The sequence below is a fragment of the Cervus elaphus genome, chromosome 14, assembly GCF_910594005.1.
Source record: "Cervus elaphus chromosome 14, mCerEla1.1, whole genome shotgun sequence".
In the NCBI taxonomy this organism is placed as follows: Eukaryota; Metazoa; Chordata; class Mammalia; order Artiodactyla; family Cervidae; genus Cervus; species Cervus elaphus.
The window spans coordinates 42,860,027-42,881,021 of NC_057828.1; the positions used below are offsets into that span (position 1 = coordinate 42,860,027).

Sequence of the window (20,995 nt, forward strand, 5' to 3'; positions counted from 1 at the left end):
TAGATTTAAGGGACTAGACATGACAGACAGAGTGCCTGATGAACTATGGATGGAGGTTCATGACATTGTACAGGAGACAGGAATCAAGACCATCCCCAAGAAAAAGAAACGCAAAAAAGCAAAATGGCTGTCTGAGGATGCCTTACTAATAGCTGTGAAAAGAAGGGAAGAGAAAAGCAAAGGAGAAAAGGAAAGATATACCCATTTGAATACAGAGTCCCAAAGAATAGCAAGGAGAGATAAGAAAGCCTTCCTCAGTGATCAGTGCAAAGAAATAGAGGGAAAAAATAGAATGGGAAAGACTAGAAATCTCTGCAAGAAAATTAGAGATACCAAGGGAACATTTCATGCAAAGATGGGCTCAATAAGGGACAGAAATGGTATGGACCTAACAGAAGCAGAAGATATTAAGAAGAGGTGGCAAGAATACACAGAAGAACTATATAAAAAAGATCTTCACGACCCAGATAATCACGATGGTGTGATCACTCACCTGGAGCCAGACATCCTGGAAAGTGAAGTCAAGTGGGCCTTAGGAATCATCACTATGAACAAAGCTAGTGGAGGTGATGGAATTCCAGTTGAGCTATTTCAAATCCTGAAAGATGATGCTGTGAAAGTGCTGCACACAATATGCCCACAAACTTGGAAAACTCAGCAGTGGCCACAGGACTGGAAAATATCAGTTTTCATTCCAATCCCAAGAAAGGCAATGCCAAAGAATGCTCAAACTACTGCACAATTGCACTCATCTCACACACTAGTAAAGTAATGCTTAAAATTCTCCAAGCCAGGCTTCAGCAATACATGAACCATGAACTTCCAGATGTTCAGGCTGGATTTAGAAAAGGCAGAGGAACCTGAGATCAAATTGCCAATATCCGCTGGGTCATCGAAAAAGCAAGAGAGTTCCAGAGAAACATCTATTTCTGCTTTATTGACTATGCCAAAGCCTTTGACTGTGTGGATCACAATAAACTGTGGAAAATTCTAAAAGAGATGGGAATACCAGACCACCTGACCTGCCTCTTGAGAAACCTGTATGCAGGTCAGGAAGCAACAATTAGAACCGGACATGGAACAACAGACTGGTTCCAAATACTAAAAGGAGTACACCAAGGCTGTATATTGTCACCCTGCTTATTTAACTTATATGCAGAGTACATCATGAGAAAGCTGGGCTGGAGGAAGCACAGGCTGGAGTCAAGATTGCTGGGAGAAATAACAATAACCTCAGATATGCAGATGACACCACACTTATGGCAGAAAGTGAATAAGAACTAGAGAGCCTCTTGATGAAAGTGAAAGAGGAGAGTGAAAATGTTGGCTTAACGCTCAACATTCAGAAAACTAAGATCATGGCATCTGGTCCCATCACTCATGGCAAATAGATGGGGAAACAGTGGAAACAGTGGATGACTTTATATTTCTGGACTCCAAAATCACTGCAGATGGTGATTGCAGCCGTGAAATTAAAAGATGCTTACTACTTGGAAGGAAAGTTATGACCAAACTAGACAGCATATTTAAAAGCAGAGACATTACTTTGTCAACAAACGTCCGTCTAGTCAAGGCTATGGTTTTTCCAATGGTCATGTATAGATGTGAGATTTGGACTATAAAGGAAGCTGAGCACCAAAGAATTGATGCTTTTGAACTGTGGTGTTGGAGAAGACTCTTGAGAGTCTCTTGGACTACAAGGAGATCCAACCAGTCCATCCTAAAGGAGATCAGTCCTGGGTGTTCATTGAAAGGACTGTGGTTGAAGCTGAAACTCCAATACTTTGGCCACCTCATGTGAAGAGTTGACTCATTGGAAAAGACCCTGATGCTGGGAGGGGTTGGGGGCAGGAGGAGAAGGGGACAACAGAGGATGAGATGGCTGGTAGGCATCACCAACTCAATGGACATGGGTTTGGGTAGACTCCAGGAGTTGGTGTTGGACAGGAGGCCTGGCGTACTGCAGTTCATGGGGTCGCAAAGAGTTGGACATGACTGAGCGACTGAACTGAACTGAACTGATCTCTGACAAGTCCTAATATTGTTAAGAACTTCAGTTTTTTAACAAGTGGTGTTGGGAAAACTGGTTAACCACTTCTAAAGAATGAAACTAGAACACTTTCTAATACCATACACAAAATAAACTCAAAATGGATTAAAGATCCAAATGTAAGAACAGAAGCTATAAAACTCTTAGAGGTAACTATGGCCAGAACACTCTCTGACATAAATCACAGCAAGATACTCTATGACTCACTTCCCAGAGAAATGGAAATAAAAACAAAAATAAACAAATGGGACCTAATTAAACTGAAAAGCTTTTGCACAATGAGGGAGACTATAAACAAAGTGAAAAGGCAGCCTTCAGAATGGGAGAAAATAATAGCAAATGAAGCAACTGATAAAGAATTAATCTCAAAAATATACAAACAACTCATGCAGCTCAATACTAGAAAACTGAACAACCCAATCACAAAGTGGGCAAAAGAATTAAACAGGTATTTGTCCAAAGAAGACATACAGATGGCTAATAAACACATGAAAAGATGCTCAACATCACTCATTATTACAGAAATGCAAATCAGAACCACAATGAGGTATCATCTCACACCATCAGAATGGCCATCATCAAAAAGTCTACAAACAATAAATGCTGGAGAGGATGTGGAGAAAAGGAAACTCTCTTACACTGTTGGTGGGAATGCAACTGGTACAGCCACTATGGAGAACAGTATGAAGATTCCTTAAAAAACTGAGAATAGAACTGCCATATGACCCAGCAACCCCACTACTGGGCATACACCCCAGAAGATCTTTCAATACACCAGAATTGAAAGAGATACATGTACCCCAATGTTCATTGCAGCACTGTTTACAATAGCTAGGATATGGAAGCAACCTAGATGTCCATTGGCAGACAGATGGATAAGTTGTGGTACATATACACAATAGAATATTACTCAGCTATAGAAAGGAATACATTTGAGTCAGTCATAATGAGGTGGATGAAACTTGAGCCTATTATACAAAGTGAAGCAAGTCAGAAAGAAAAACACAAATACTGTATATTAATACATATATATGGAATTTAGAAAGAAGGTAATGATGATCTTATATGCAAGGCTGCAAAAGAGACACAGATGAAAAGAAGACTTTTGAATTCTGTGGGAGAAGGCAAGGGTGGGATTATTCGAGAGAATAGCATTGAAACATGTATAGTACCATATGTAAAGTAGATGACCAGTGCAAGTTCAATGCATGAAGCAGGGCACTCAAAGCCAGTGCTCTGGGAGAACCCAGAGAGATGGGGTGGGAAGGGTAGTGCAAGGGGGATTCACAATGGGGGGACACATTGCACCAGTGGCTGATTCATGTCAATGTATGGCAAAAACTATCACAATATTATAAAGTAATTATCCCCCAATTAAAATAAATTAATTAAAAAAAAAAAAAAAGAACTTCAGTTTTCTGAGTTCTATAGATTTGGGATGGCAAAAGCCATTCTCAAAACAATGGCCATGGAAGAGAACAAGATGGCAGAGGAGTAGGTGGACGTGGAGTACATCTCTCTCCACTGATACATCAGCAATACACCTTCAGACACAGAAGTGCAAGCAGAACACCAGCTGAGAGTGGACAGAAGGACCTGACCAGTGGAAAAGAGCATATAGAACCACGCAAAACTCGGTAGGATGAAGGAACTAGGGGGATAAACAAGAGTATTAGTAGGACTGGACCTACCCTCGGTGGGTGAGGGAACTAAAGCAGGTTTCAATCCCCACAGCTAAGCAATTGTCTGAGCCAGAAGAAACATTTAAGGCTGATAGTGAAACAGCTGATTGGTGGCAGCCTAAATGGAATGAGAATCAGATGGTCCTTATCACAGCCATACATATGCAGGCAAGAACACGGGTCTCCTGGAAGGGGCAGTGACTGGGAGCTGGAGTTTAGGGACTGTGGAGCAATCCCAGTGCGAGGGCTGCTGTTGACTGCGGAGAGACTAATCGAGGGGATATGAGGGAGGAGATCGTGGTGGGAAATGCCTGTGGAGGAAAGCCAGGCAGCCATGGAAGCAAGTCAATACTGCTGAGTCATGCATAGGGGGTGGAGCCATCACCATAGCCTCTCTCTCTCCACATGCCAGCATGGGCAGCTGAACAATAGACAGGCTGGCCCATCAAACCCCTGACACGTTGAACTACAGAGTAGAACCCCACCCAGGGTGCTCCTTTAAGTGCCTGGTGCGCTGATGTACAGAGTAGGACCCCAGTCGGGGGCCCTTCTATGTGCCTGTCGCACTGAACAACAGAGGAGGACCCCAGGCAAGGGATCCCTCTAAGTGTCTGAATGGGCGGAGCTATGGAGAAAGACTAGCCAAAGAGGCCTTCTAATTGCCAGCTACGAGAGGCTCAAAAAAAGACTCTGACAGGGCCATAAGTCCTGCCGAGGAGGCAGTCTGTGTCCCTGCACACTTGATGCTACCAGGGTCCCCACAAGCCAAGCAGCTGCATCAACTTCACGCTCAACTTTCACTGGGGCAGAGCTGCCACAGGCAAAAAATATATATATATATATTTGTGTTTATGTGCACAGGGTCGCTTCGGTTCTATCTGAATCTTTGCCACCCTGTAGACTGTGGCCTGCAAGGCTTCTCTGTCAGAGAGGGAGTTCTCCAGGCAAGAATACTGGACTGTATTGACCAACACTGGTTGCCATACCCTTCTCAGTTGACTTCAGTTCAGTCGCTCAGTCGTGTCCAACTTTGCGACCCCGTGAATCTCAGCACACCAGGCCTCTCTGTCCATCACCAACTCCTGGAGTCTACCCAAACCCATGTCCATCGAGTTGGTGATGCCATCCAGCCATCTCATCCTCTGTCGTCCCCTTCTCCTCCTGCTCCCAATCCCTCCCAGCATCAGGGTCTTTTCCAATGAGTCAACTCTTCACATGAGGTGGCCAAAGTATTGGAGTTTCAGCTTCAGCATCAGTCCTTCCAATTAACACCCAGGACTGATCTCCTTTAGGATGGACTGGTTGGATCTCCTTGCAGTCCAAGGGACTCTCAAGAGTCTTCTCCAACACCACAGTTCAAAAGCATCAATTCTTCGGCGCTCAACTTTCTTCACCGTCCAACTCTCACATCCATACATGACCACTGGAAAAATCATAGCCTTGACTAGATGGACCTTTGTTGGCAAAGTAATGTCTCTGCTTTTAAATATGCTATCTAGGTTGGTCATAACTTTCATACCCTTCTAGAACAGTCTATTCCCTGCTACCCTAGCCGCCAACCCCCATGAGTACCTGGTGCTGCCAGAACCCCTGTGATCCAAGCATTGCACCACTGCCACACCTGACCCTCACAGGGGCAAACCCAAGCCCTCTAGGGCAGCCTCGGGAGCTAAACCCCAGTGGACAACCTACATGTAGAGGTGGAAATAAAACCACAATTGAAACCCAGGGGCACTGTGGCTAAGGAAGAAGACCCAAAACCTTCCCACAAGCTGTACAAGCTGAAGATTAAATCCACATGATCAACTAGGCAGACTCTGTATCTATGGAATATATAAGAGGACTTTGAGAGCTCCCACAAAAGCTCTGATAGCTGTGGACACTGGAGGCAAGAACACAGAGGAGTAGGACCAGATTAGAATCTGAGCAGCCCCCACAGCAGGTCCAGAGATCAGTACAGTTTTGGAAAGCATCCTAGGGAGGTAAGGTGGACTGTGATTCCCAGTGCAGGAAAGGACTCTGACTGCAGAGACTCAAGAAAAACATTTATTATTATTTTTTTTTACTTGTTCTGTAGATTCTTTTGGATTTTTTTCTCTTTTTTTCCCTTTTTTTCCCCCTCTGTAGTAGTTGCTGATATTATTGGCACTAAGAAATCAAATTAACATTTTCAGCTTTTTTTTGTTGTTGTTCTTTTTCTTCAGTCACATTTTTTATTGTTGTCATAAACCTCTGGCTCTATGTTGGGCTTTTGCAGTTCTGTGGAGCTTTCCACTTTTTTTCTTCTCTCTTTTTTTAATTTTAGTTTTTAATTTTTTAAACATATCATTATTTTTCTACATTTATTCCTTTGTTTGCTTTTCCTACTGTTCTTTTCCCCTTGCAGTTAATCTTTAATGTACATAAATCTTCTTTATCTACCTCTATTTAACTTCGCATATCTATTCTTTCTTTTCTTTCCTCTCAACATATTTGTTAGTTTTCTTTTCATTGCTTTATTCCTCAATTGGAAACTTGCTTTAGTTTTGTTTTCCAGTTTGAGCTATAATTAGTTTTGTTCTGGTAGATATACTTTGTAGTTTCCTTTCTTTGCTGGGTCAATCTATTGTACTTAATTTTTGTTGGACTGTTTTGATTTTGCTTATAGGTGTATATGTATATGTGTATATTCAGTCACACTTTCTATTGTTGTTATAAACCACTGCCTCTACATTGGGCTTTTGCAATTCTGTGGAGTTTTCCTTCCTTTTCCCTTTTTTCTTTCTTCTTCTGTTTTTGTTTTTTTTTTTCTCTTTTGTTTATAATTTTAATTTTTTAAAACCTGTTATATTTTTTCTACATTTATTCCTTCATTTGCCTTTCCTACTGCTCTTTTCCCCTTGAAATTAATTTTTATTGTATATAAAATCTTCTTCATCTACCTCTACTTAACTTTGCATATCATTCTTTCATTTCTTTCTTTCCTTTCCTCTCAACATATTTGTTAGTTTCATTTTCTTTGCTTTATTCCCCACCTGGCACCTTGCTTTAGCTTTAGTTTACAGTTTGTGCTTAAGTTAGTTTTGTTCTTAACTGGTAAAAATAACTTTTGAATTCCATTGTTCGCTGGATCAATCTACTCCACTTTATTTTTGTTGGACTGTTTTCACTTTGCTCATGGATGTATATGAATATGTGTACATTCCATTATTTTAATTATTACTTGCCTGATTTTGTAACTGCCATTTGTTTGGGGTTCATCTTTGGTTTCTTGTTTTTGGATATTTGTTTTACTCTCCCTTAATGCCAGAACAAAACACTTGTGGGATCTTCATTCCTGACAAGAGATCAAAAACTCAGCCTTTGGAGTGGGAGCACTGACTCCAAGACCCTAGACTACCAGAGAACTAACCCTAGGGAGTATCAAGTAGTGAGAACTCACACAAAGGAAACCACTGGAATACAAGACCCAGCATCACCCAACCACCAGTAGCACCGTGTGCAGGACACCTCATCTAAACAACAAAAACAAAACAAAACTACAAACCCAATCATCAGCAGACAAGAGTAAGACCTCACTTAGTCTTGCCCATCAGAGGAAAAACAAACAAACATAACCCAGCACAAATCTCACCCTATACGAAGTTCACACCAACCACTGGACCAACCTGAGGAGGGCAGAAGCCAAAAGGAATGAAGAATTCAACCTTCTTCAAGAAAACAATTCAAGTTTCCTTGAAGCCTGGGAAAACAAGACCCCAAACACAATAACTTAAAAAAAAATCAAAGGCAGAAAAATACTACACAAATGAAGGAACAAACTAGAAACACAGAAGTCCAAATAAATGAAGAGGAAATAGGAAAACTACCCAAAAAAGAAATCAGAATAATGATAGTAAAGATGATCAAAAACCTTGAAAGCAAAATGGAGAAGATGCAAGAATCAATTAACAAAGACCCAGAAGAATTAAAGAATAAACATTCAGAGACAAACAACACAATTACTGAAATTAAAAATACTCTAGAAGGAATCAACAGCAGAATATCTGAAGCAGAAGAATCAATCAGTGAGCTGGAAGATAAAATGGTGGAAATAATTTCTGAAGAGCAGAATAAAGTAAAAAGAATGAAAAGAGCTGAGGACAGTGTCAGAGACTTCTGGGACCATTTCAAATGCACAAACATTCGAATTACAGGGGTCCCAGAAGAAGAAGAGAAAAAGAAAAGGTATGAGAAAACTTTTGAAGAGATTATAGTTAAAAATTTCCCCAACACGGAAAGGGAAATAGCCAATCAAGTCCAAGAGGCACTTGGACTTGATAAACCCAAGGATATAGGATAAACCCAAGGAGGAACACACCAAGACACATACTAATCAAACTAACAAAGACTAAACACAAAGAAAGAATATTAAAAGCAAGTGAGAAGCAACAAGTAACATACAAGGGAAACCCCATATGCTTAACAGCTGATCTTTCAGCAGAAACTCTGCAGACCAGAAGAGAATGGCAGGATATATTTAAAGTACTGAAAGGGAAAAATCTACAACCAAGATTACTGTACCTGGCAAGGATCTCATTCAAAATTGATGGAGAAATAAAAATCTTTTCAGACAAGCAAAAGTTGAGAGAATTCAGTACCACCAAACCAGCTTTTCAGCAAATGTTAAACAGACTCACATAGTCAAGAAATACAACAAAAGAAAAAGGATCTACAAAATCAATCCCAAACAATTAGAAAATGGCAATAGGAACTGATGTCTCAATAATTACTTCAAATGTAACCAAACCAAAAGACACAGACTGGCTGAATGGATACAAAAACGAGACCCATATATATACTGTCTACAAGGAACCCACTTCAAATCTCAAGACACATATAGACTGAAAGTGAGAGGATGGGAAAATATATTCCATGCAAATGGGAAACAAAAGCTGGAGTAGCAATCCTTATATCAGACAAAATAGACCTTAAAATAAAGACTACAAGAGATAAGGAAGGACACTGCATAATAATCAAGGGATCAATCCAAGAGGAAGACATAACAATTGTAAATATCTATGCACCCAACATAGGAGCACCTCAATACATAAGATAAACACTAACAGACATAAAAGGAGAAATTGACAATAACACAATAATAGTAGGAGACTTTAACACCCCACTCACACCATTGGACAGATCATCAAAACAGAAAATTAATAAGGAAGCACAACTCTTGAATGATACATTAGATGAGATGGATCTCATTGATTTCTTTAGGACATTCCATCCAAATGCAGAAGAATACACCTTCTTCTCAAGTGCACATGGAACATTCTCCAGGATAGACCACATCCTGGGTCACAAATCAAACCTCAGTACATTTAAGAAAATTGAAATCATATCAAGCACCTTCTCTGACCACAACGCTATGAGACTAGATATCAATTACAAGAAAAACATTGTAGGAAACACAAACATGTGGAGATTAAACAACACATTTCTAAATAACCAACAGGTTACTGAAGAAATCAAAAGGAAAATCAAAAAATTTCTAGAAACAAATGACAATGAAAACATGACAACTCAAAAGCTATGGGAGGCAGCAAAAGCAGTTCTAAGAGGGAAGTTTATAGCAATACAATCCTATAACTGTAATGAAAGCAATACAATATAGGGTTGTATATATGTGTATATCAAGAAACAAGAAAAATCGAATAGACAACCTTACTTTACACCTAAAACAACCACAAAAAGAAGAACAAAAAAAAAAATTAGTAGAAGGAAAGAAATCATAAAGATCAGAGCAGAAATAAATGAAAAAGAAACAATAGTAAATATTAACAAAGCTAAAAGCTGGTTCTTTGGGAAGATAAACAAAATTGACAAACCCTTAGCCAGACTCAAGAAAAAAAGAGAGAAGAATCAAATCAACAAAATTAGAAATGAAAAAGGAGAGGTTACAACAGACAATGCAGAAATACAAATGATTATAAGAGACTATTATGAACAACCATATAGTTATAAAATGGATAACCTGGAAGAAATGGACAAATTCTTAGAAAAGTTGAATCTTCCAAGACTGAACAGGAAGAAAAACAGAAATTATGAACAACCCAATTACAAGCACTGAAATTGAAACTGTGATCAAAAATCTCCCAGAAAACAAAAGCCCAGGGCCAGATGGCTTCACAGGAGAATTCTATCAAACATGTAGTGAAGAGCTAATGCCTATCCTTCTAAAACTCTTTCAAAAAATTGCAGAGGAAGGAACACTTCCAAACACATTCTACAAGGCCACCATCACCCTGATACCAAAACCAAACAAAGAAAACACACAAAAAGAAAACTGTAGGCCAATATCACTGATGAACATAGATGCAAAAATCCTCAACAAAATTTCAGCAAACAGAATTCAGCAACATATCAAAAAGCTCATACACCTTGATCAAGTTGGGCTCATTCCAGGGATGCAAGGATTCTTCAATATATGGAAAACAAACAATGTGACATACCATATTAACAAATTGAAAGATAAAAACCATATGATCATCCCAATAGATGCAGAAAAAGACTTTACAAAATTCAGCACCTATTTATGATTAAAACTCTTCAAAAATCGGCATATAAGGAACCTACCTCAACATAGTAAAGGCCATATATGATAAGCCCACAGCAAACATTATTCTCAATGGTGAAAAACTAAAAGCATTCCCCCTAAAATAAGGAACATGACAAGGGTGTCCACTTTCACCACCGTTATTCAACATAGTTCTGCAAGTCCTAGCTACAGAAATCAGAGAAGAAAAAGAAATAAGAGGATTCCAGATGGGAAAAGAAGAATTAAAGCTCTCACTCTTTGCAGATGACAGGATACTGTACGTAGAAAACTCTAAAGAGAGTATCAGAAAGTTACTAGAGCTAATCAGTGAATTTAGCAAAGTTGCAGGATACAAAGTCAATACAAAGAAATCACTTGCATTTCTATATACTAACAATGAAAAATCAGAAAGAGCAATTAAGGAATCAATCCCATTCACCATTGCAACAGAAAAAAATAAATATCTAGGAATAAACTTACCTAAGGAGACAAAAGAACTGTACACAGGAAATTATAAGACACCAATGAAAGAAATCAAAGCTGACATAAGCAGATGGATAGATAGTCCATGTTCCAGGGTAAGAAGAATCAATATTGTGAAAATGACTATACTACCAAATGCAATCTACAGATTTAATGTAATCCCTATCAAATTACCAATGGCATTTTCCACAGAACTAGAACAAAAAGTTTTACAACTTATATGGAAACACAAAAGACCCTGAATAATCAAATCAGCCTTGAGAGAGAAGAATGGAGTTGGGGCAGTCAACCTTCCTGACTTCAGACTATACTACAAAGCTACAGTCATCAAGACAGTATGGTACTGGCACAACAACAGAAATATAGACCAATGGAACAAGATAGAAAGCCCAGAAATAAACCCTTGCACCTATAGGTACCTTATTTTTGACAAAGGGGGCAAGAATATACAATGGGGCAAAGACAACCTCTTCAATAAATGGAGCTGGGAAAACTGGACAGCCACATGTAAAAGTATGAAATTAGAACACTTCCTAACACCATATACAAAGATAAACTCAAAGTGGATTAAAGACCTAAATGTAAGACCAGAAACTATAAAACTCTTAGAGGAAAACATAGGCAGAACACTCCATGACATATATGAAAGCAAGATCCTCCATGACCCACCTCCTAGAGTAATGGAAATAAAAACAAAAGTAAACAAGTGGGACCTGGTTAAACTTAAACGCTTTTGCACAGCAAAGGAAACTATAAGCAAGGTGAAAAGACAGCCCTCACAATGGGAGAAAATAATAGCAAATGAAACAACTGACAAAATATACAAGCATCTCATACAAGTCAATACCAGAAAAACAAACAACCCAATCAAAAATTGGGAAAAAGACCTATGTAGACATTTCTCCACAGAAGACCTACTGATGGCTAACAAACACATGAAAAATAGCTCAACATCACTCATTATTAGAGAAATGCAAATCAAAACTACAATGAGATATCACTTCACACTGGTCAAAATGGCCATCATCAAAAATTCTACAAACAATAAATTGTGCAGAGGGTGTGGAGAAAAGGGAACCCTCTTGCACTGTTAGTGGGAATGTAAATTGATACAGCCACTATGGAAGACGCTACAGAGATTCCTTAAAAAACTAGGAATAAAACCACCATATGACCCAGCAATCCCACTCCTAGGCATATACCCTGAGAAAACCAAAATTGAAAGAGACCCATGTATACCATTGCTCACTGCAGCACTATTTACAGTAGCTAGAACATGGAAGCAACCTAGATGTCCATAGACAGATGAATGGATAAAGAAGTTGTGATATATATACATAATGGAATATTACTCAGCCATAAAAATGAATGCATTTGAGTCAGTTCTAATGAGGTGAATGAACCTAGAACCTATTATACAGAGTGAAGTGAGTCAGAAGGAGAAAGATAAATACTGTATTCTAACACATAACACATATATACACAATCTAGAAAAATGGTACTGAAGAATTTACTTATAGGGCAACAATGGAGAAACAGACAGAGAAAAGACTTATGGACATGGGGAGAGGGGAGGAGAGGGTGAGATGTATGGAAAGAGTAACATGGAAACTTACATTAGCATATGTAAAATAGATAGCCAACGGGTATTTGCTGTACGGCTCAGAAAACACAAACAGGGGCTCTATATCAACCTAGAGGGGTAGCATGGGGAGGCAAATGGGAGGGAGCTTCAAGAGGGGCTATATGTATACTTATGGCTGATTTATGTTGAGGTTTGACAGAAAACAGCAAAATTCTGTAAAGAAATTATCCTTCAATAAAAAATAAATTAAAGAAAAATAATGGCTGCTAGCATCTGGTGACTACAACCTTATTTTTAAAGCTCTCCTCTTCTAACTCTTATAGACTAGACAATAAAATTAAAATTTATGTTAATAAACAGAGAAAACATTTGTGTAATGACCTATAGCCACAATATGGGGAACACAAACTTAGATAAGCCTAGACAGCTGTGTTTCGGGGTACAAGTTGCCTGGCAGTGACATGTTGACATTAAGATACAAGCTTATTTTTCTAATAAGGATGATTACCCTTGGCGTTTAGTATTCAGGTTGATACTGCAGCAACAAATTCTATTAGTAACTGAATCCAGATGGCCTTATTTCATTGGATAGGAACACCCATGCACTGACCTTCTATTATCCACAATCAAAATGTTATGCAATGTCACTTGCTTCTTATTCCTGCTTTGACCCCTTAATAACAGTAATTCCCTTATTGATATTTGCATTTTGTGTAGTTCTGTATGAGATCAATGAAGGTAACAGTGTAACTCTATATATGGGGAAAAAAAACAACATGAAATACTTCACTGGACAGCAAAAGCTTACTTAAGACAAGCAGTCCAGATAATTTTGGATACTGTTTTATGGAAAGGTCCAGGAACAGTCCATTGAGTGATCTGTCAATGAAAACATTCCCCAGACTCTGGAATGAGCATTCCCAGAACAGAATGACCAAATGGTCATGAAAATCCTCCAAACCATAGTCAAATACACGACCCTGAAGTGGCTGTGCTGACTGAAAATTGGCACTTGTCTTGTACCTCTACAAAGATTAAATCATGGTCACTTCAGCAGCTTACCTTCAGCAGCTTACCTTCAACAACCCCTGAAAGGAGTTCTGGGTGGACATCAGGAGTGACTCATGCTGTTATCTGGAATTCTAACAGAGCAGACCAAGACACAGATAATTTTTGCAGATGACTTTCTGAGCTCTGATTCTTGCATTTTCCGATAGTTAGAGAAACTGATTTACTTGACAGTAACACTTCTTTGGGCTATGAAGGGGAAAATTATAATCAAAAATCAAAATAGGTCTTCCCTGCTGGCTCAGTAGTAAAAGTTTCCACCTGCCAATGTAGGAAATATGAATTTTTTGCCTGATCTCCAAAGATCCCATATCCCCTGGAGCAAAATAAGCCTGTTTGCCATAAATATGGAGCATGTGCTTTAATGCTCAGAACTTGAGAGTCTAACCCCAAATGCCATAAATACCAAGGCCTCAACACCTTACAGCCTCTGCTCAGCAACAAGAGAAGCCATCACAAGGAAGTCCACACATTGGAAATAGAAAGCAGCCCCCTCCTCATGCAACTAGATAAAAACCTGTGCGGGAATGAAGAACAGCTCGGCCCAAAAACATTAATAAAAACTTCTTTAAAAGAGTCTTAATAGAGTAGCTGTGGATCAGATATCCAAGGAAATATCTAGGTCATAAGAGAGGTGTCATCTCTGACAAGCTCTTGTATTGTGAAGAATTAGTTTTCTGAGCACTGTCAGATTTGAGATGATAATATTCATTCTCAACACAATGGCTGCTAGCACCTGGTAACAACAATCTTAGTTTAAAGGTCTCCTCTTGAAAATCTTATATGTTTAGACCATAAAATTGTTATAACCATATGTCAATAAAGACATGAAACACTTCTATAATTATCAATAGCACCAAATTGTTCAAACCTACTTGGACAAACCTAGATTTCTGAGTTCTGGAATACAAGTTTCCTAAAACTCTCAAGTGTAGATTAGAATACATGCTTATTTTTATAACAAGTATGACCCACTTGGTCTATTAATATTCAAAATGTCACATCTTACTTTGTCTATTAATAACTGAGTCCAGATGGCCTATTCCACTGGACAGGAACACCTAAGCACTGAACATTTATTATCCAATATCAAAAATGTTATGCAACGTACCTTGTCTCTTATTCCCACTTTAAGCCTGAGTCACAATAATTCTCTAACCGATCATACTAAGTTATGTAGTTCTCTATGTGATCAATGACAATAATGGTACAAGTCTAGATAGGGCAAGAATCAACAAGAAAGCATATCTCCCTGAACCACAAGAGTTCAACAAAGACAGGTAGCACAAAGAATTTGGAAATTTTTTATGGAAAGGTCCAGGGACAGCCTAATAAGTGACCTGTCTGTGAAAATATTCCCCAAAGATTAAATCATGGCAGGGCATTTCCCACCTGCAACAACCCCCTAAAGGAGGCTCTGGATGGATGTCAGGACGGAGGCACTCTGTGATCTGAATTTTGACAGAGCAGGCCAAGACACAGACAATTCCCAGAGAACTCTTTATGAGCCCTGAATCTTCCATCTTCTCATACCTAGAGAAACATTTATTTCATTCACAGTGACACTTTTTTTGGCAATGGAGGGAAAATTCATATTAAGAGACAAAATATGTCTTCACTGGTCGCTCAATATTTTAAAAATCTGTCTGCCAATCCAGGAGACACCAGTTCCATACCTGGTCAGGAATGATCCCACGTTCCGCGGAGCAAATTAAGTGTGTTCCACCGTAACTGTGGAGCCTATGATCTAGGGCTCAAAGCTTCACCTTCTGAGCCCAAATGCCACAAAGCCTAAAGCCTGAACTTCCTACAGCCTGTGCTCTACAACAAGAGAAATGACCACAATGAGAAGTCCGTGAACTGGAACTAGAAATTAGCCCCCACTTACTGCAGCTAGTGACAAACCTGTGTAGGAATGAAGAAAAGACTCATAGTAGAGTAGTTCAAGGGCAGACATCAAAGGAAATATCTAGGTGACAATAGGGATGTGATCTCTGACAAGTCCTTGTATTGAGAAGAATTGCAGTTTTCTGAGCTGTGTCATATGTGAGATCCTAAAAGGCACTCTCAACACAATGACTGCGGGCACCAAGTGGCATCAACCTCATTTTCAAAGGTCTCCTTCTGGAACTGTTATATGTTTGGACAATGAAATGCCCATAACCATATATTAATAAACTGAGAAAACACTTCTGTAATTATCAAGAGCACCAAATTGTAAAAACCTACTTGCATAAACCTAGACTTCTGAGTACCGCAGTACAAGTTCCCTGAAACTGTCAAGTATAGATTAGGATACATTCTTCTTTGTCTAACAAGTATGACCGCCCCACCCCAACCCAGTCCATTAATATTCAAGATGTCACTTCTCGACTATTTCTATTAATAACTGAGTCCTGGTGCCCTATTCCACTGGACAGGTGCACCTAGGCACTGACCCTTTATTGTCCACAAGCAAAAATGTTATGCAACATAGCGTGCTTCTTATTCCTTCTTGGACCCCGACTCAAAATAAGACCGATCATAGTACGTTATGTGGTTCTGTATGTGATCAATGACGATAACGGTACAAGTCTAGATAGGGCAAGAATCAACAGGAAAGAATACCTCCCCGAACCACAAGTGTTCAAGAAAGACAGGTAGTACAGAGAATTTAGGAAACTGTTTATGGAAAGGTCCAGGGACAGCCTATTGAGTGATCTGCCCATGAAAATATTCCCCAAAGATTAAATCATGGCCAGGGCACTTCCCACCTTCAACAACCCCCTAAAAGAGGCTCTGGATGGATTCAGGACAGAGGCACTCTATGATCTGGAATTTTGAGAGAGCAGGCCAAGACATAGACAATTCCCAGAGAACTCTTTATGAGCCCTGAATCTTCCATCTTCTCATACCTAGAGAAACATTTATTTCATTCACAGTGACACATTTTTTGGCAATGAAGGAAAATTCATATTAAGAGTCAAAATATGTCTCCACTGGTGGCTTCAATATTTTAAAAATCTGTCTGCCAGTCCAGGAGACACCAGTTCCATACCTGGTCAGGAATGATCCCACGTTCTGCAGAGCAAACTAAGTGCGTTCACCATAACAGTGGAGTCTAAGATCTAGGGCTCAAAGCTTCACCTTCTGAGCCCAAATGCCACAAAGCCTGAAGCCTAAATTCCTATAGCCTGTGTTCTGCAACAAGAGAAATGACCACCAAGAAGGTGAGAAGTCTGTGAACAGGAACTAGAAATTAGCTCCCACTTGCTGCAACTAGTGACAAACCTGTGTAGGAATGAAGAAAAGACTCATAGTAGAGTAGCTCAGGGGCAGATCAAAGGAAATATCTAGGTGACAATAGGGATGTGATCTCTGACAAGTCCTTGTATTGAGAAGAATTGCAGTTTTCTGAGCTGTGTCATATTTGAGATCCTAAAAGGCACTCTCAACACAATGACTGAAGGCACCGAGTGGCATCAACCTCATTTTCAAAGGTCTCCTTTTGGAACTGTTATATGTTTGGACAATGAAATGCCCATAACCTTATGTTAATAAAGTGAGAAAACACTTCTGTAATTATCAATAGCACCAAATTGTTAAAACCTACTTGCATAAACCTAGACTTCTGAATACTGCAGTACAAGTTCCCTGAAACTGTCAAGTATAGATTAGGATACATGCTTCTTTGTATAACAAGTATGACCGCCCCACCCCCACCCATCCATTAATACTCAAATGTCACCTCTTAACTATTTCTATTAATAAATGAGTCCAGATGGCAATTCAACTGACAGGAACATCTAGGCACTGATCCAGTATTGTCCACAAGCAAAAATGTTATACAACGTAGCGTGCTTCTTATTCCTGCTTTGACCCCGAACACAATAATTCTCTGACCGATCATAGTATGTTATGTAGTTCTGTATGTGATCAATGATGATAACGGTACAAGTCTAGATAGGGCAAGAATCAACAAGAAAGAATACCTCCCCGAACCACAAGAGTTCAACAAACACAGGTAGTACAGAGAATTTAGGAAATTGTTTAAGGAAAGGTCCAGGGACAGCCTATTGAGTGACCTGTCTGTGAAAATATTCCCCAAAATTAAGAGTCAAAATATGTCTTCACTGGTCGCTCAATATTTTAAAAATCTGTCTGCCAATCCAGGAGACACCAGTTCCATACCTGTCTACGTTCCGCGGAGCAAACTAAGTGCGTTCACCATAACTGTGGAGCCTATGATCTAGGGCTCAAAGCTTCACCTTCTGAGCCCAAATGCCACAAAGCCTGAAGCCTGAACTTCCTACAGCCTGTGCTCTGCAACAAGAGAAATGACCACAATGAGAAGTCCGTGAACTGGAACTAGAAATTAGCCCCCACTTGCTGCAACTAGTGACAAACCTGTGTAGGAATGAAGAAAAGACTCATAGTAGAGTAGCTCAGGGGCAGATCAAAGGATATATCTAGGTGACAATAGGGATGTGATCTCTGACAAGTCCTTTTATTGTGAAGAACTGCAGTTTTCTGAGCTATGTCAGATTTGAGATCCTAGAAGGCACTCTCAACATAATGCCTTCAGGCACCGAGTGGCATCAACCTGATTTTAAAAGTCTCCTCCGGGAACTGTTATATGTTTGGACAATGAAATGGCCATAACCATATGTTAATAAAGTGAGAAAACACTTCTGTAAGTATCAATAGCACAAAATTATTGAAACTTACTTGGATTAAGCTAGACTCTGAATACCAGTATACAAGTCACTTGAGATCGTCAAGTCTACATTAGTATACATGCTTATTTTATTTTACTGAATGTATGATCTTCCTGGTCTATTGATTTTCAACTTGTCAATCCTCAACTACTTCTATTAATAACTGAGTCCAGATGGCTTCATTACATTGGATAGGAACACCCATGCCCTGACCATCTATGGTCCACAATCAAAATCATTTTGCAACATTTTTGCTTCTCATTCTTCATTTTACCCAGGCTACAATCATTCTGTTAGTGATCATTGCAGGTTATGTCATTCTGTATGTGATCAATGATGATAATGGTGTCACTCTGGATAGAGGAAGAAGAGATAAGAATGAATACTTCCCTAAACCATGAGAGTTCAATCAAGATAGGTAGTACAGAGATTTCTGGTTACTGTTTATGGAAAGGTCCTAGAACAGCCCATTGAGTGAACTGTCAATGAAAATGTTCCCCAAACGCTGGAATGAGCATGCCCTGCACTGAATGACTAAATGGTAATGAAAATCTTCCAAATCATAGTCAAATATATGACCCTGAAGTGTCTGTGCCACCTAAACATTGGCACTTTCCATGTACCTCTGTAAAGATTAGGTCATAGCCACTGCAACTGCTTCAACACCCCCTGAAAGGAGCTCTGGGTGGACATCAGGATGAGTCATTTTGTGATCTGGAATTCTGATACAGCAGGCAAGAGATACGTAATTTTTGGAGAAGACTTTATGAGCCCTGATTCTTGCATTTTCTCATAGCTAGAGAAACACTGATTTCCTTGACAGTGACACTTCTTTTGGCTATGAAGGGGAAAACTATAATCAAAAGTCAAATAGGTCTTCCCTGCTGGCTCAGTAGCAAAAGATTCTACTTGCCAGTGTGATAAGAGTTCTTGCTTGATCTGGGAAGATCCCACATTCCCTGAAGCAAAATAAGCCCATTCACCACAATTGTGAAATCTGTGCTCTAGAGCTTGGAGCGTCAACGTCTGACACCAAATGCCACAAATACTGAGGCCTCAACACTCTACAGCCTGTGCTCAGCAACAAGAGGAACCACCATAATTAAGCTGGTGCATAGGAACTAGGAAGTAGCCCTCACTGGCTGTAACTGGAGGAAGAAAAACAGTGCAGGAATAAAGAGCACTCATCCCAGAAAAATTAATAAAATTTTCTTAGAAAAGAGTCATAATAGAATCACTGTGGATCAGACATTCAAGGATATAACTAGGTGACAACAGGAGTGTGATCTCTGACAAGTCCTTATATTGTAAAGAATTTCAGCTTTCTGAGCTCTGTCAAACTTGAGATGATAACAATTTGAGAATGATCTCAATACAATGGCTGGTGACAACAACCTTATTTTTAAAGGTCTCCTCTAGGAACTCTTATATGTTTAGACAGTGAAATTGCTATACGTGCAAGCTCAGTCGATTCAGTCATGTCTGACTATTTGTGACCCCATGGACCGTAGCCCAACAGATTCCTCTGTGCATGGAATTCTCCAGGCAAGAATGCTGGAGTGGTATGTCATTCCCTCCTTCCAGGAATCTTCCCCACCTAGGGATCAAACCTGAGTCTCCTACATCTCCTGCATTGCAGGTGGATTCTTTCCCGCTGAGCCACCAGGGAAACCTGAAATAGCTATAACCAAATCACTGCAGATGGTGATTGCAGCCATGAAATTAAAAGACACTTACTCCTTGGAAGGAAAGTTATGACCAACCTAGACAGCATATTAAAAAGCAGAGACATTACTTTGCCAACAAAGGTCCATCTCGTCAAGGCTATGGTTTTCCAAGTAGTCATGTATGGATGTGAGAGTTGGACTGTGAAGAAAGCTGAGTGCCAAAGAATTGATGCTTTTGAACTGTGGTGTTGGAGAAGACTCTTGAGAGTCCCTTGGACTGCAAGGAGATCCAACCAGTCCATCCTAAAGGAAATCAGTCCTGGGTGTTCTGGAACACCCAGAGCACATCAGATTTGGAAGGACTGATGTTGAAGCTGAAACTCCAATACTTTGGCCACCTGAGTCAAAGATCTGACTCATTTGAAAAGACCCTGATGCTGGGAAAGATTGAAGGCAGGAGGAGAAGGGGACGACAGAGGATGAGATGGTTGGATGGCATCACTGACTCAATGGACATAGGTTTGGGTAGACTCCGGCAGTTGGTGATGGACAGGGAGGCCTGGTGTGCTGCGGTTCATGGGGTTGCAAAGAGTCGAACGTGACTGAGCGACTGAACTGAAATATTAATAAAGGCAGAAAATACTTGTGTAATGACAAGTACCCCTTTCATGGTGAAAATCTACTTTGGTAAGCCTAGACACCTGAGTACCAAGGTACAAGTCACCTGACAGTATCAAGTCTACATTAGGATGCACGCTTAGTTTTCTAACAAGGAGGATTTCCCTGGTCTATTAATATTCAAGTTGTCAGTCCTCAACAAACTCTATTAAGAATGGACTCCAGATGGCCTAATTCCTTTGGACAGGAACAACGAGCACTGACCCTCTACTGTCCACAATCAAAACTATTATGCAATGTAACTTGCTTCTTATTCCTTCTTTGACTCCAGGTCACAATAATTCTCTTGCTGATCATTGCAACTTATATAGTTCTGTATGTGATAGATGACGATAACAGTGTGACTCTAGCTATGGGAAGGAGCAATAAGATGGCATATTTCCCTGGACAAGAAGAGTTTAATAAAGACAGGTCATCCAGAGTATTTTGGATACTCTTTTATGGAAAGGTCCAAGAACAGCCCATTGAGTGATCTGTCAATGAAAATCTTCCCCAAACCCAAGAATGAGCATTCCCAGCACCG

At 39.7% G+C, this 20,995-nt stretch overlaps 1 protein-coding gene across 5 annotated transcripts in view; it reads right to left on the minus strand.

The window, feature by feature from the left end:
* TNFSF18 (TNF superfamily member 18) overlaps positions 1 to 20,995 on the minus strand; it is a 108,952-nt gene that overhangs the window by 29,672 nt on the left and 58,285 nt on the right. The window contains exon 1 of one of the 5 annotated variants that reach the window (XM_043924136.1): positions 13,439 to 13,457. The exons of 3 other annotated variants lie outside the window; for them this stretch is intronic. The gene's annotated coding sequence lies outside the window, so the exon portion shown is untranslated. Of the gene's footprint in view, positions 1 to 493; positions 505 to 13,438; positions 13,458 to 20,995 lie in introns of those variants that run through there. One more of the 5 variants, XM_043924133.1, reaches the window with a different exon arrangement.